Consider the following 14,654-nt stretch of genomic DNA (forward strand, 5'->3'; position numbering starts at 1 on the left):
AGCTATGTCTCTCATATGTTAAATCCTTTCCCAGCATGTCCTAGAGCATGCTACTCCAAGGGTTTCTGGTGTCATAAGCAGTAATGAAGGGCATTCACCAAAGGACAAGCCTTGTATTCTCCAGATGCTAATTATCCTAAAGTATATAATAGATCTATTTAATGGCTTTTATTAATAAACATATACTTTTCTAAAATAAACTGCTGCACATATACTCCCCCTCCCAATGCATGTGTACACACACACACACACACACACACACACACACTTATGTTCCATCAAAGCAGATGAGCCTAGAGGCCATGTGTGAGCCGGTGGTAGCAGGTGCTTTAGTGGCACAGCCACCTCTTCTCTCCCAACACTACCTATGGAAGCCCCCTCTTACCCCTAATCTGCCTCATACATGCCTTTTTTTCTCCTCTGGTGACCATCTGCCTCTTCCAACACCAGGGAAAAGTTAAACAAGATAACAGACAAGTAAGCAACATATACAGAGGACACAGTACACAAAGGGTACAGAGGATAGATGGAGACTACATGCGTGAGTGGGAGCCTGTTCATTTCTGTCCTTGTTGGTTCCATTTTTCTTCATAGGAAACAAGCAAGCAAAGTGAGAAGAGGGTGAGGAAGAGATCTTGTGGGTCAGAACGGACGGAAGAGGGTAACAGTGGCAGAATGTGTAGATGGTGGCAGAGTATTGTAGTTGTATCTAAAATGTCCCCCAGAAAGCTCATTGTGTTAAAAGCCTGGTTGCTGGTGCACTTTGAGGAAATGATTGGATCATGAAGACTCTGACTCCGTAAGTGGACCTGTCCATTGGTTGTGCATATTTTGATGGCATTACTGGGAGATGAGTGAAACAGAAGGTAGGTCATAGTTGAAGGGAGTGGGTCATGAAGATGTGGCCTTGGGAACCACCCCTGATCTCACCCAAGCCATTCTCTCTCTTGCTCTGCCTCTTTCCTTCACTCTCTGCCTCCTGTTCCCCATGAGGTGAGCCACTTTCTCCACTATATGCTCCCTACCATAATGTTGCTGCCTCGCCACAGGCCCAAAAGCAATGGGTCCCACTGACTGTGAGCTGAAACCTCTAAAACTGTGAAGTAACACAAAACTTTCCTCCTTTTTTTCCCCAAAGGTATTTGGTCACAGCCACCCCCACCAAAAAAAAGCCAAGCAGATTTGGTGTGCTTACTTGGCAACAAAAACAGACCACCTGAGGTTTAAGGTTCCCGGAGGTCAGTGTGCTGGGAAAAGAGGCTTCAGAGGGAGAGCATGTTGGGCGAGGGGCAGAGGAGCAGGAAAGGCCAGGAAGGTAGGGTTTGGTAAATTTGGATAAAGAGGTTGGATTTTCTTCCAAATGAACCCTGCCAGGAAATTCTTTAAACTCTTTGTAACTCTGGCTTTCCCTTGTGATAAAGAAAGGAGAGAATCCACAAACTTCTACTCTAAAATCTTGACCCTAAGAGAAAGCAAGAATTAATTCTGAAATGTTCATTGAGCTAACAGCTCAACTCTCTTGATCATAAAGCATTTGTTGAAAGGTAAAATTTCTCATCCATGTATTTTCTGTTTTATTCTTTGAACAACTTTCAGCATTCCTCAAATATCTTGATCTTCAAATTGCTCTCTCTTTTTGGAACTTGTTTTATGGATTTAACTCTAAAACTTTTCACCGAGAAAGCAAATAGGGGTCAATCATTCAGCATGTGTTTTTTGAGCAGAGATGGTGATCCTAGCACTGTGAACTTACTTTCAATATTTTTGGAACACTTTGCTAAAATATGAGGGTGAAAAGATTAAATGTGACTGTACTGAAATTTGACGGGCAAGTCTGAAACTAGAAATAAATATTCCTTGGGCTTGTAGATTGACATCAGTGCCAGGATTTCTCTTCTGTAAGGATTTTTTTCTCTTCCTGTTTCTTAGTATTTTCTGGAAAAGCCCTTTTCATCCTCTTCTAAGGTGGCTGATTACAGCATCATTAGGATACAAAAAAAAAAAAAAAAAAACATCCTGTATATCTCAAAGTTTTAGAATCATGAAATAAAATATTCATATGATGGAAAATATTCCATATTTAACCCGCATTTGAAGACTCTGTCATGAAGGAATGGTCATGGGGTAAATGGTAAATATACTAGATTGAATTGTTAACTATAATCTGAATTTTTAGGTAAATATACTTTTTATTTTTATAACATTCTTGACAAAACAGTGATTTTTTTCAACACATCATGACTGCAGGTGATTTATTTCATTTCTCTCTGAACATATAACACCTTTTTAAAAATAATGAACATGTATTCTTTTTCTGATGAAGCTAAAATTAAATTTACTAAGACACTAATTTTTGTCATGTCTGGAAAAAATTGGTGATGGATAAAATATCCCAGTGTTCTTCTCTCCTAATAAAGGGGTTCTCCTCTTCCCCTACAGGTAGCAACCGGACAAACTAAGGTGTACCTGTTTTAGCAGACAAGCTCTTTTGGCCACACTGTGGGGGTAAGCAATGCCATACTTTTAAATTTCTGTAAAAATGATATGCAGGTAAAGAACTGACTGGGGTCTGTGGTCAAATATAATTCCATACACCCAGCCTCAATACTCGTAAAATGATAAATGCCTCATATTCCTTTTTATGCATAATTGGTTAAACATTCATTTAATAAATATGTGAGTGTTCATTGTTTATTTGGCAAATACTTTATGGTACTTATTACATGCCAGAACTGTCTCAAAGTGTTCTTTATATAATTCATTTTCATGAGTTAGATAGTGCCAGGGTTTTATTAATAGGAAACTGAGAGAGAGGTGATCTAGATTACCTGAAATCCCACGGCCAGTATGGTAGAATGGTGAGATTCACATCACACAGCCAGTGTCCAGCATCCAAATTCTCACCACGATGCAGGTACTGCAACTCATTCTTGGCTTTGCTTGCTAGTAAACAGCAAGATGGACCAAGTTTCTATCCTCAGAGAAAATACAATCTTGTGGGAACACGGACTTCATATCCCATAATCACACAAAATAAATGTACAATTATGGAAGAAAGTACAAAGTCTAATAAACCTAGGACGAATAATGTAGAAATGATGTGTGCATATGTGCAGAAACAGCCCTCGAATTTTAGTGAGTGATAGGATGGCTCTATGGTACCGTTGCCGCTTTTCGTGTTATCACGACATAGAACGGAAAGGTAACTCATTGGTGGCTGTGCCAGAGATGGGAAGTGGGGAGAGGAAGAGGAAGAAAAAGAAGAAGATAAAAGAAATCGAGTCTCCTTCAATGCTTCTTGTAGCCAAAGCCAATAAGGCATTCCCCATTTTCAGTGAGGAAGCAGTGAGAGAGCCCGTGCAAAGGTGTAGGACAAATCTCTCCCTAGAAAAAGACTAGAAAAGGAAACATTTATCTGTAGAAGCCCACTTTGCTGTGGGTTTCGGTGCAGTCGGATGCCATTGTCTCCCTAGTCTCTGCACTCAGAAGTCTCTGTGGCCCCTTTTGGGCAAGGAAAAGATGAAACTAAGTCTAAGGAGTAACTGTAGTAGTTTTGTTTTTTTTATTAGCTTCGAGAAATTTTAATGCTACAGTCTACAGAATTTCAAAAAAAAGAATTTTGGCTCCTTTAGCAAAAAAGGGAAAATACCTTTAATTGGAAACCAGACCTTGGATGGGTAGCAAACATGAACTGTATGACCCAAATCTTAGAAGTCTTTTGTTTCATTTGATTTTAACATTTCTATTCATATAGGGCTTTTTGGTCCAGACACATTGGGATAATTCGTGTAACTTTTGCTTATGAAATCTCTGTGGGGTAAACTGAACTTCCATTTGTAGAGTGGTTTTCTGCCCAGCTCTATTGAGGTTTTCACAAGGCTGTAGAAAAACCATACAACTGGTGCGCAGCATTTTCTCAGCTGGAGAAATACCAGATTATCTCAAATCCAGGCAGAATTTAATCCAGTACAACAGTGCATCAAAACTGAAGGTGTCGGGCTGGTGATTTAGCCCAGTGGTTCTGCCTCCTGCTTCGCAAGCGTAAGGTCCTAAGCTCGATCCCAAGTACCAAAAAAATAACAGAAGGTGTCATGCTGCCAGAAGGCACCTTTTGTGCAGAAGTCAGAGCTGCTTCGGACACAACCACTTGTGTGGCTGGACATCCCAAGATGGCAATCATGTTTCTCTGGGATCTCTCTCCCATGACTGTGTGTGCTCCAGTGCCAGTGGTGAGAGGATCATTTGTTTCTGCCTTGCTTCTGGGAGGGTACAGATTTGTTTTTGCTTCATTGTAATATCAAGCAAACTTCGAGAACATCTACCATACTCTCAGGTCATTCCCTTTACTGCCTCCCTCATGAACCCCTGTATGTGTCTGTTATGACTTCTATCTAGATGTTCCCCCAAAACCTCATGCTCCCATCGGTGAGGCTTTTTGGAGGTGGCTGGATCTAGGGTGTGTGATACTGGGATTAAGGGTGCCCAACCATGGCTGTGGGTGGCATCACAAAAATGCAGGTAGCGTGGATAGAATATAAAGGAACAAAAATAAATTGTTTTGCTACTTGGCTGCTTTGCTGCTTTCTGACTGCCCTGCTTTGCCATAGACTGTTTCTCTTTTGCAGTGCCCCTCTGCCATGCCACCCTGCCTTGGAACCATCTGACTATGGACTGAAACCTCTATAATCTGTAGAGGTTTAACTTTAATTTCCTTTAACTTTGGGTGTTGAGTATTTTGTCTCAGCAACAAGAAAAATAACTAAGACAGTGTTCCATTATGCCAACCTGATCTCTAGGGGCAAGCTACTAAACTGTAAAGGCTGGGAATTTGTATAGATTTGCCCTTCACCACATTCATTTCCTGGGAATCTGGAATTGGGAACAACAGAACATTCATTTCCCTATAAGAAGAAAACTTTTTCTGAAATTTCAAGGTTGCCAGGGACAAGATCTACACTGTATAACAGGTCAAGCTGTACTTCTAAAAGGAAGAAACTGAAAGAGACTCATAGAATGTGTTAGTCACCTTTCCCTTACTGTAACAAATACCTGAGCTAATTAATTTACAGCAAGAAAAGGTTATTTTGGCTCACATTTTTAGACATTTCAGTCCATGATCATTTAGCCCTGTTATTTCCAGCCTGTGGTAGCACATTATGGAGGGAGCATGGGGTTCACAAAACCACTGACCTCTTTTGCAGAAGTGAAAGAGAGGAAGAAGGCATCATACTATCCCCTTTGATGGCCTGCCCCTGGTGACCTGAAGACCTCCCATTGGGCCCCATCTCTTAACAGCTCCATACCTCTCAAGAGTGCCGCAGGCTGAGAACCAAGCCTTTAACACACAGTTCCTTGGTGGGAGGGTTATACCAGGTTCAAATTATAATAGGGGGACAGTGGGCCAGGAGAGGTGGCAGAAAATGCTCTCTATGTTCCCTGGCCCCCTTTTTTCCCCTAGGTGGAGGGCTTTCTGGGCCCCCACAGATTTCTTTTTTCAGAATCCATGGACCACATCTGTATCCTTACGTATTTTGTGTTCTGCATTCTTATTTGCGTAGTTGGTTAGTTGATTGTTTTTTTGCTTAAAACAAGCTTGATTATTGTTACTTGGAACGGAAGAAAATTAAGTGATATAAAGGCTTTAAGAATGCAGTGAAAATTTTCACCATACTCACATATGGCTGCCTTTGGTACTAGAGGCATGAGAATGGTGTTCACTCACCTGGTGAGAGACCTACATATGTATCACCTGTCCTCATATTGAAGTAGCAAAGAAATCTAGCAATAAAATAAAAGAAAAACACAAAGAAGCTTTAGTTTGACAAAAAGTAGCAGGCATTTCCTCAAAATAGCTCTGACCCAAACCCAGCCGTGGCAGATTCAACCGGAGGGATATAAACAGAAATCATCACACCCTGACTGCTATAATTAAACTAAACTAGATTTTAGAGGAAATTCTTCTTTGTAAAAAGCAGAGTCTCTAGAGTAGTTCAGTCTTCCTAAGCACTCATGAAAACAATTATCAAATTTGTGGTTTGCTGGTTAAAATCCTTTTTCAAAACAAACCAATCAAAGTAAAAATATAAGACTTTAGAAATCCTTTCTATAAATGTTAAACTAATAGTGATGCAGAGGTTATGGGGTTCAGCAGTATTAGGTGTTTCCTGTAATCATGTCTCCACACAACACGTCTTAAATAATCATCAAGTTTAATACAGCCCTTGTCATTATGCTTCTGTCCTAATACTCATGTATGTTAATAGTTCCTTTATCCATATTTTATCTTCCTACTTTGTCTGATTGTGCTATTTCTTTCTATGGATGTGAGTCCCTGATAACTTTAAGACGATTAATATAAGGGAAATGGGCTTTATTAGTTTGGATTTGTTTTATTAGCATTCTACAGTGTGATTAGAATGAGAAAGTCGAGAGAGTCTTGTTTGCCGAGCAGAAGTAAAAACAACACAAAATGAAATAAACTGAACCTCAATGTATTATTGATAGAACACAAAGACATTTTCCACAGCATTATTATAAGTACAAAGGTCCTTGTATGAGACAATAGAGGAGAGCAAAGACACTTTTAATTTATTTTCCAGACTGCTTTTAGTTCCTTTGCAGATACCTTCACTTAAGTGAAGGGCATAATCTTTCTTTAAAGAGAATTTGGAGAGGAAAGTACCAAAATATACCAGACAACTATATTGAAATATTTACCATTTGTTGATTTGGGACATAGAATGAATGGCAGATTTCAGCATAATATTTGCAGAGGGAAAAGGAGAATTTTCCATGAGTATCTAGAATGTTGTTTTCCCTGGGTTTATGCAAGAAAGTACATCTGAGAAAAATGAAAATTAATCTTGGAGTGGGGGAAAATTCTGAGAATATGACTATACACTGTCAACAGAGCTTTTCAAGTGATTTGCAATAAATAAATAAGATTGTTGATGGATTTTTTTTTTACAAAACAACTTTTGCAAAATGAGTTGCACTCTTTGTAGAATGGTTAAATGACAGAGTGGGTGTGGTCCTGGATATATCATTAAAATAGATACATGCTTATATGCTTATTTGCATATGCTTCTCTTCCACCCTCATCTTGTCTCCCAGCCCCCATAGTTTGATAAATGCAGTAACTGGTTGTAGATTTGGAGATGTTCCCTGTGAAAGTCATTTTGAGTAAAGGCATATGATTAGCTAAAATTGTCAAGCCAAAAAACAATAAGTGGGATAGAAACCAATCAGAACTTCTCACTTTTTTTTTCTTCCTTCTTTCTTTTACTTTTTTTTTTCTTTTTTCTTTTTTTTTTTTCTCTCTTTCATTTTTATTTAGACTTTGAGAATTCTAGGAACTGGACAAGGAATTTGTTCATTAGTTGAATGGAAAATGTAATAACAGTTTGCCAATATTGCTCCTAATTTGATTGTTCCAGAAGAGAAGATCTGCCATATGAAAGAACTATTTTAGGGATAGAGAAGAGAAGTCCAAGGAATACCTAAGTTGTCTTTAAAGTATTTTTATTTCTGGAAGTTTTATAGATAATAATGAGTCCCATTCCAAGGCTGGCCCAGGCACTCTGGACAGGAAATTGTACTTACTTGTGTGGTAGGTTGAGGTGAGTGCACTGCTTACTCAGTGATCCTGCAGCGTGATGAAAGTTTACCCACTGATAGTCAGACAGCCCTGGGTTTAAGAGCCTCTGCTACTACACATCTTGGTAACGGTAGACAGAGGGGTCTGCACCTTCTCATTTGCCTGATGGATGTTAGAGTATTACTTATGAATTGGAAATATAATTCACCTATCACCTTGCCTCACACATAAATATCCTGCGAGAAAGTTGTCATTATTTCTAAATTTCCATCACAGGAACCTCTTCAGCTAGGTACAAGATTGCAGCTCTTGTCACAGTGTCTTTCTTACAGAGCCTGGCTTTGTTTTTACAGACAACGGAAAACTAAATTTTACAATTTATACAATTTCAATACGTCAGATCTTTTTTTTTTTTTTTGGAATGAATTTGCCCAAAGTTGGTACTTTCTTCTCTATTCTTTTTTTTCTTTAGCTTTATTGAAGTATAACTTAAAAATGAAAATTCATATATATTTAAAATATACAATGATGATTTTACATTGTGAAATAACTACCACAATCAAGCTAACTAATGTGTCCATTGCCTTTCATGTTACCATGTGCATGAATGCGGAAGATACCCTAAGCCAACTTCTAATGTACAGTACAGTACTATTTTGTCTGAGTTTCCTTCTCATCAGGAGACACAATACCCAGCACCTGCTACTTAATGGAGGAGATGTCTATTTTAACTCATAAGTTTTAGAAGATTCAGTCTGTCTTCAGCAGGCTCGGAAGCAGAAAGGACATGATGGAGAGTCTGGTGGAGCAATGCTATTCACAGTCAGGGCAGCCAGATTAAAGGAGCACAGAGGAAAGAACTGGGGAAGGAGACACCCTTACAGTTCATACCCCCAGTGACCTCACCTCCTATCAGCAAGTGAGCTGGAGAACCCCCACGATCCAGTCACCTTCCACAAACGCTCCTCTGAGATCGTGAGGCTTTGGGGGACCCTCCTAGATCCGAACCACAGCATACGGGGTCACCACGTTACATGAGGACTCCTCAGAACTTACTCGTGGATCAGATCACCGTCCCTTTTGTCCTTTCCGAATCTGTTTGCTTATTACATCTTCCTCCCTTTACTACAGGTTATATTTCCAAAACCATAGCTCAAAGTATCAAAAGCAGTTTGGAGATGTTTTCACACTGTTGGCCTAGCCTGATTGCCAAGCACAGAAACAATATCTGTAGCTCAACTCTTCATTCTACAGCTGTGGGGAGGAGATTGGCAGAAATCTGTTAAGGTTAAAAAATTCTCAGTTTAAATCATTTTTTGAAATTTCTAAAATAATAGTACTTTATTTTCATATATTTCAAACATTTTAAAAGTATACTCATGCATGTATTTCTATCTGTATCAAATCATACTGTTTTGCCAAATTTATTTAATTTTTTGAGGAAATAAAATATTGATTTATATAAAGCCTAATACCAGCATCCTCCAGGGTGATCACTATTCTAACTTTTTTGTTTATCATTTGAATGTATTTATACCACTACATATATGTGCATAAATTTAAGTTTTTAAGTTTTACAGAAATAGTATTTTACTTTATATAATATCCTGCAAGTATTTTATTCAATATTTTTGAGATTTATATTCTTGTCCACCACTGTATAATATTCTATTGTGTGAATATAATGAAATTCATTAATCCATTCTTCTATTATTAGTGGATATTTAATCCATTGTACTTTATCAGTCATAGTAATAATAGTATAAACATTCATGGCCCTATCTCCTAGTGTACCTGCAGAAGAGTTTCTCTAATACATATTTTCCAGAAGTAGAGCTATCAGATGAAAGGAAAGTCCAACAGGTTTTCAATTGTAGCTAGTTGTTACAACATTGCACTCCAGAATGGCTGAGAAAATTACAGTCCTACCAATGATACATGTAAATTCCTATTTCCCCCATCAGTCCTGAAACTTGATTTTGTCATATTTCTTTCTTTCTCATTGAGTTTATTGGTACATTTTAGGTATACAGTACAGTTACATTCATCATTGGGATCTTGTACCTTTACATGACAGGTCTTGGTTCTCATTTTGTCCCCTTGTTCCTGCCCTCCCTTCACCCCCTCCTCCCCTCCCCTTTTGCAAACACTTTATTTCCATTTTTTCATTTTCTCATATTTTTTTCTTTTCCCTTATTACCTTTCCCCTACCCTTCCCACTTTCCCTACACCTTTAGCCCTTTTCTTCCTATTTCATACTGTCAATAACCTCATTAGGATCTTGTGTACTATTATAGTTTTCCACACCAAAGAAACTATTTGGTATTTACACATGTGTGGACTTATTTATTTCACTTAGGAGTATATCCTCAATATGTATCCATTTTTTGTCATATTTCTTACTTAAAAATAACTAGCAGGCATAAGTTGGATTTTTAATTTGCATTTTCTGGATTAATATTGAGATTTGTTCTCTTTAATATGCTGATTGGCTATTTAAGTTTTCTGTCTTGAGAGAACTGTGTGTTCTGGTCGTCTGATGACTTCTTCCTACATTCTAAGTGGTAATCTTTTGGGTGCATTTCTGGCTAGTCTACATTACAACAGAATTTATGGAACCAATCAATCATGGGCTGAATCCCCTAAAAACAGTGAGCCAATATAAACCTCTCCTCCTTTAAATTGTGGGTGCCAAGTTGTTATTCCCAGTGACAGGAAAAGCCAACCAGTACAGTATCTCTGTCATCTCTCTAAGAAGCCTTTCCGGATGACCCACCTTATATCTTCCTGATCATAACGTAGGTTCATGTCCCTAACTGGGGACAGGGAGGTGGGAAAATGCAACCTTCTAACTAGAAACATTCAGCCCCACTAATATGGGGGACATTGTTATTTAGTACAGAAATACAAACAGATTTTAATAGTCTGTCCTGTGATACTCTTAAACACATAAGATTTGTACATTTGTTCTTTATTTTTTGCTGCCAGATTGTTTTTGTACATTTATATTTCCTAATTAATATGACAAATAATTAAATGTTTTTCCATTTTTGTAGTTAGCCTTTGAACTAGAAATATTGGAGAAATGTTACTTCCCCTAATAGTTTGCTGATGGTTTGTAAATAGATCATTTGGGCCTTCAAAAAGCTAGATGCTAAAGTCCTGACCCCAGTATCTCAGAATGTGACTATTTTGACATAGGACCTTCAAAGACACTACCAAGATGAAATCAGATTGTTCGTGTAGGTCCCAGTACAGTATGCCTGGTGTCTGTGAAGAGAGTAACCACAGACACACATAGCAGAATGACACACACAGGAAGAAGAGAGCCATTTACATGCTTAGGGAGAAGCCTCACAAGGAAGCAACCCAAGGTGTCTGTTCTGCTGACATGTAATCTCTGACGTCCAGCCTCCAGGACTGCGATAAAAGAAATCCTCTTGTTTAAGCCCCCTAGTTTGTGGAACTTATGGCAGTCCTGGAAAACTAATACAATAGTCAAATCTGTAAATAAAGGAGTTTCCTCTGACTACAATCCTACAGAGTCCGTGGGCCAGAGATTTAGCTCAGTAGTTCTGCCACCTTCGCAAGTGCAAGGACCTGAGTTCAATTCCCCAAAAAAAAAAAAAAAAAAAAAAGACTACAGAGTTCATTTTTGTTTCTAATCCTGTTGCAGAGATTTGTTTGCTAAGTGATGTTAAAGTATTGCTTTTTTTTTTAGTACTCAGTATGTATCTTTTGATTACTTGTTTTTTGCCCTTTAATCTTTTTGTCCTTCATTCTATCAGTAGATTTTTCTCAGCTTTGTGCTTCAGGGCAGACACCTATGTTTCCTTCCATAAAGGAGAAATAGATATAAATTAAATTTCCAGCATCTTATTCAGAATTTTCCTTTTCCTCATAGAAGAAATTTTTTATAATATTATTTGCTTGCGTTATTCTTAACTTCTTCTGATAAACAAAAATACCAGTGTTTCAACAAAATTAAGACATTATCAATACTGTGGAACTTTGTATGTTGTAGATTACCCATAAATTCAAATTTTAGTAAAACTTGCCCCATAAGTGCTTATTTTACTAATAAATTCTGAGTCTAATTTTTATAAAATCTAGTTTTAAGGCTATACATGTACCTATGAGTACCACTTTTGCTGCCTATCACAAGTTTTAGTGTACAGTACTTTAAATTTGTTCCTGGGGATTTTCTCCTTTATCCTGAATTATTCATGAGTTCATTTACTCTACAAGTACATGAGTTGCTGAGTCTTTTGTTATAGATTTCTAATTTAATTATATTATGCCAAATAATAGTGTCTATATAATACCTTCTTAGAAATTACTATTTTAAAATTCAAAATTAAATGTGCATTTCTTGATTCTGATTATTCTACTGTGGTTATGTCCGAGGCAGATATTGGGGGAGTTGGATAAAAGATACATAGGAATTCTCTGTACTGCTTTGGCAAGTTTTTGTGCATTTGAAACTACTTCAGTGGGTCGGGGATTTAGATCAGTGGTTCTGCTGCCTGCCTCACAAGCACAAGGACCTGAGTTCAATCCCCAGTACCAAAAAAAAAAGAAAAAAAAAAGAAACTACCTCAGAATGAAAGTTTAAACCAAATGAGTATCAGTGCACAGATTTGAGAAACATGTTCCAGGTTCATATGCCAGGACCCTCCGTTCTTCTAGATCTGTCCTTTTGTTGTTCACTCAGTCTCTCTAGATTCCAGTTTCTCCACCAGTGAATGGAGATAACAACTACCCATAATTTAGAGTTATGAGATCTCAAAAGATAACATGAGATGCCTTGAACTTGATAAGTAATTATAAGTAATAGCTGCCATTGTCATATTTCATTATTATCTTTAATCTCAAGTTTCTCACATGCATCTGGCGTGCAATCATGCATTTAAACCACTGAAAATTAAATGAGATAAATGTTTTAGCTATCCAGTCACATAAGCATTTTCAGGGCTCACCACCCTTGTTTAGCTGGTGGTTACCATATTGGACCATGCAGATGTCAATCATGTCCATCATCACCCAATCTCTATTGGAAGGCGCTGTTCTAGAGTTTGAGATGCTAAGCAGTGGGTGAGAAAGTTCAACCATAGAGACCTCTCTATGCTTGTTTATTTTTGTGTATTGCTTTTTAGAGCAATATACAAAAATCATGAGTAGAGGAAAAGACTGGGGGCTTGTCCTGAGGTCACAGATGAAGTCTTGGCTAGAGACTAAAGGGAGCCTCTAATGTCTTCCTCAGTCATTCAGTACTATTCTGTGGCAGATGAGAGAACTCCAGGAAATTTCCAAAAAAGAAGAATTTGGCCAGGAATATCTGCAACAGAGAAAAGTTCAATAATTGTGTGAGATCACTTGATGCTGACTTGGCCAAATTTCTGTGGTAAATTTTGAGCCTCACAAAATATCAGTTATTACACACACACACACACACACACACACACACACACACATTGTAATGCATAATTTCAGCTACTCTGAACAATTTGCCAACATTTCCTGTGTTTTACCTTGAATTTTGTGAGATTTCAAACGTTTTTGCCCAACATAAACTTTACATTATATTTTTGTTCTTTTCTTTATTTGTTTGAAAAACCATAGAATCTTAAACTTGTATTCTTCCACTCATTTCTCGAAATTGACACGCTAAACCCATTAACTCTTCTTTCAAATAAATATGCAGCCCAAATAAATTTATATATTAATAAAAATCAGAGTGGCCCTTTTGTGTTTACATTTCATAACTTTTGGAATGATGTGTATTTTATTGAGTAAAGGTGGATGGTTGGGAAGTAAAATAAGTTTAAAACAAATTAGCAAAGATGATCAAAATACAAGGTCTAAAAACATAGTTTCAAGATTTCATTTGGACAGATTTTTGTCCTTGTAAACAACAAGAAATAAATGTGACTATTTCCCTCAAATCTCCACTGTTTCCATAATTTCCAAATACTTTATACTCATAAAAGGGAAGAGGATCCTCTGAACATCTATAACTATGTGCTCTCAATAAAAACTTTGGCAAAATGTTTTTCGAGAAATCTAAAATAGAGGCATTCTGTGCAATTAAAAATCAGTTTTATTTTTCTTGCATCAAATATGCCCAATTCCCAAACAAACACAAAATGAGCAAACTGTCTCTCATCCATCTGAGCCTTAATAAATCCATACCAGGAGGTATAAGATCTAAAAGTAAACTTAGAGATTTTTCTTCATGTAGGAGCAGAAATAGAAATTTATTTTGTTTTCTGATCACTGATCCTAGTTATTTACCTCACTTTCTTGACTAAATGAACTTGTCATAGGGAAAAGTCCATCAGGGTTCTCCTTAGACATGTAGAATCAAGATGGAAATGTAGAACTAATGAGACAATTTGAACTAATCAAGATACATAACTATCAATTTTTATGTGTTCCTATTTATGGTAAGCTTCTGTTGATGATCCAAAGCAGAGTTCAAACAAGGCACTGTATTCTAGATCAAGTTGCAGTTTTCCCTGGGCTACAGTTTTACATCCAGTTCCATATCATATCTGTAACCTTGAAAAGAAAATCAGTGTGACAACTGTTGACATATATTCTCATTCAAATACTTTGGATAATCTATGAAATATTACTAGCGTGCCTACAAATATAGCTCAGTGGAAGGATGCCTACTCCTTGTGTAGCCTGTGCAAGGGCCTAGAGTCAAAAATTTTTGGTCCAAGTACCAAAACAAATTTTTTTGCCAGGGTGAAATTGGGAATTTTGAAGTGAAGAATATAAGCCAAGGAAATACCCTATTCTAGATATTTATTCTAGAGACTTACCTCTGCAGATGTAACCTGATATATTTACTGGACATTCTTAGGAAACCTCCTTTGTTCACTGAGATGGCTGTAGTTCCCCAGTACGAATCCCCATCATGTCTGACCATGAGTAAATGGGGGATTCGTGATTTGTGGCCTCTACTTACAAGTTTCGGTGTGTGAAAAATACGAGAGTCAGAAACTGGAGAGACAAAAGCATGAGAGGCCTTAACCACCCACCTGAGCAT

The sequence above is a fragment of the Fukomys damarensis genome, unplaced genomic scaffold (assembly GCF_012274545.1).
Source record: "Fukomys damarensis isolate Sample0158 unplaced genomic scaffold, DMR_v1.0_HiC HiC_scaffold_28, whole genome shotgun sequence".
NCBI classification, from domain to species: Eukaryota; Metazoa; Chordata; class Mammalia; order Rodentia; family Bathyergidae; genus Fukomys; species Fukomys damarensis.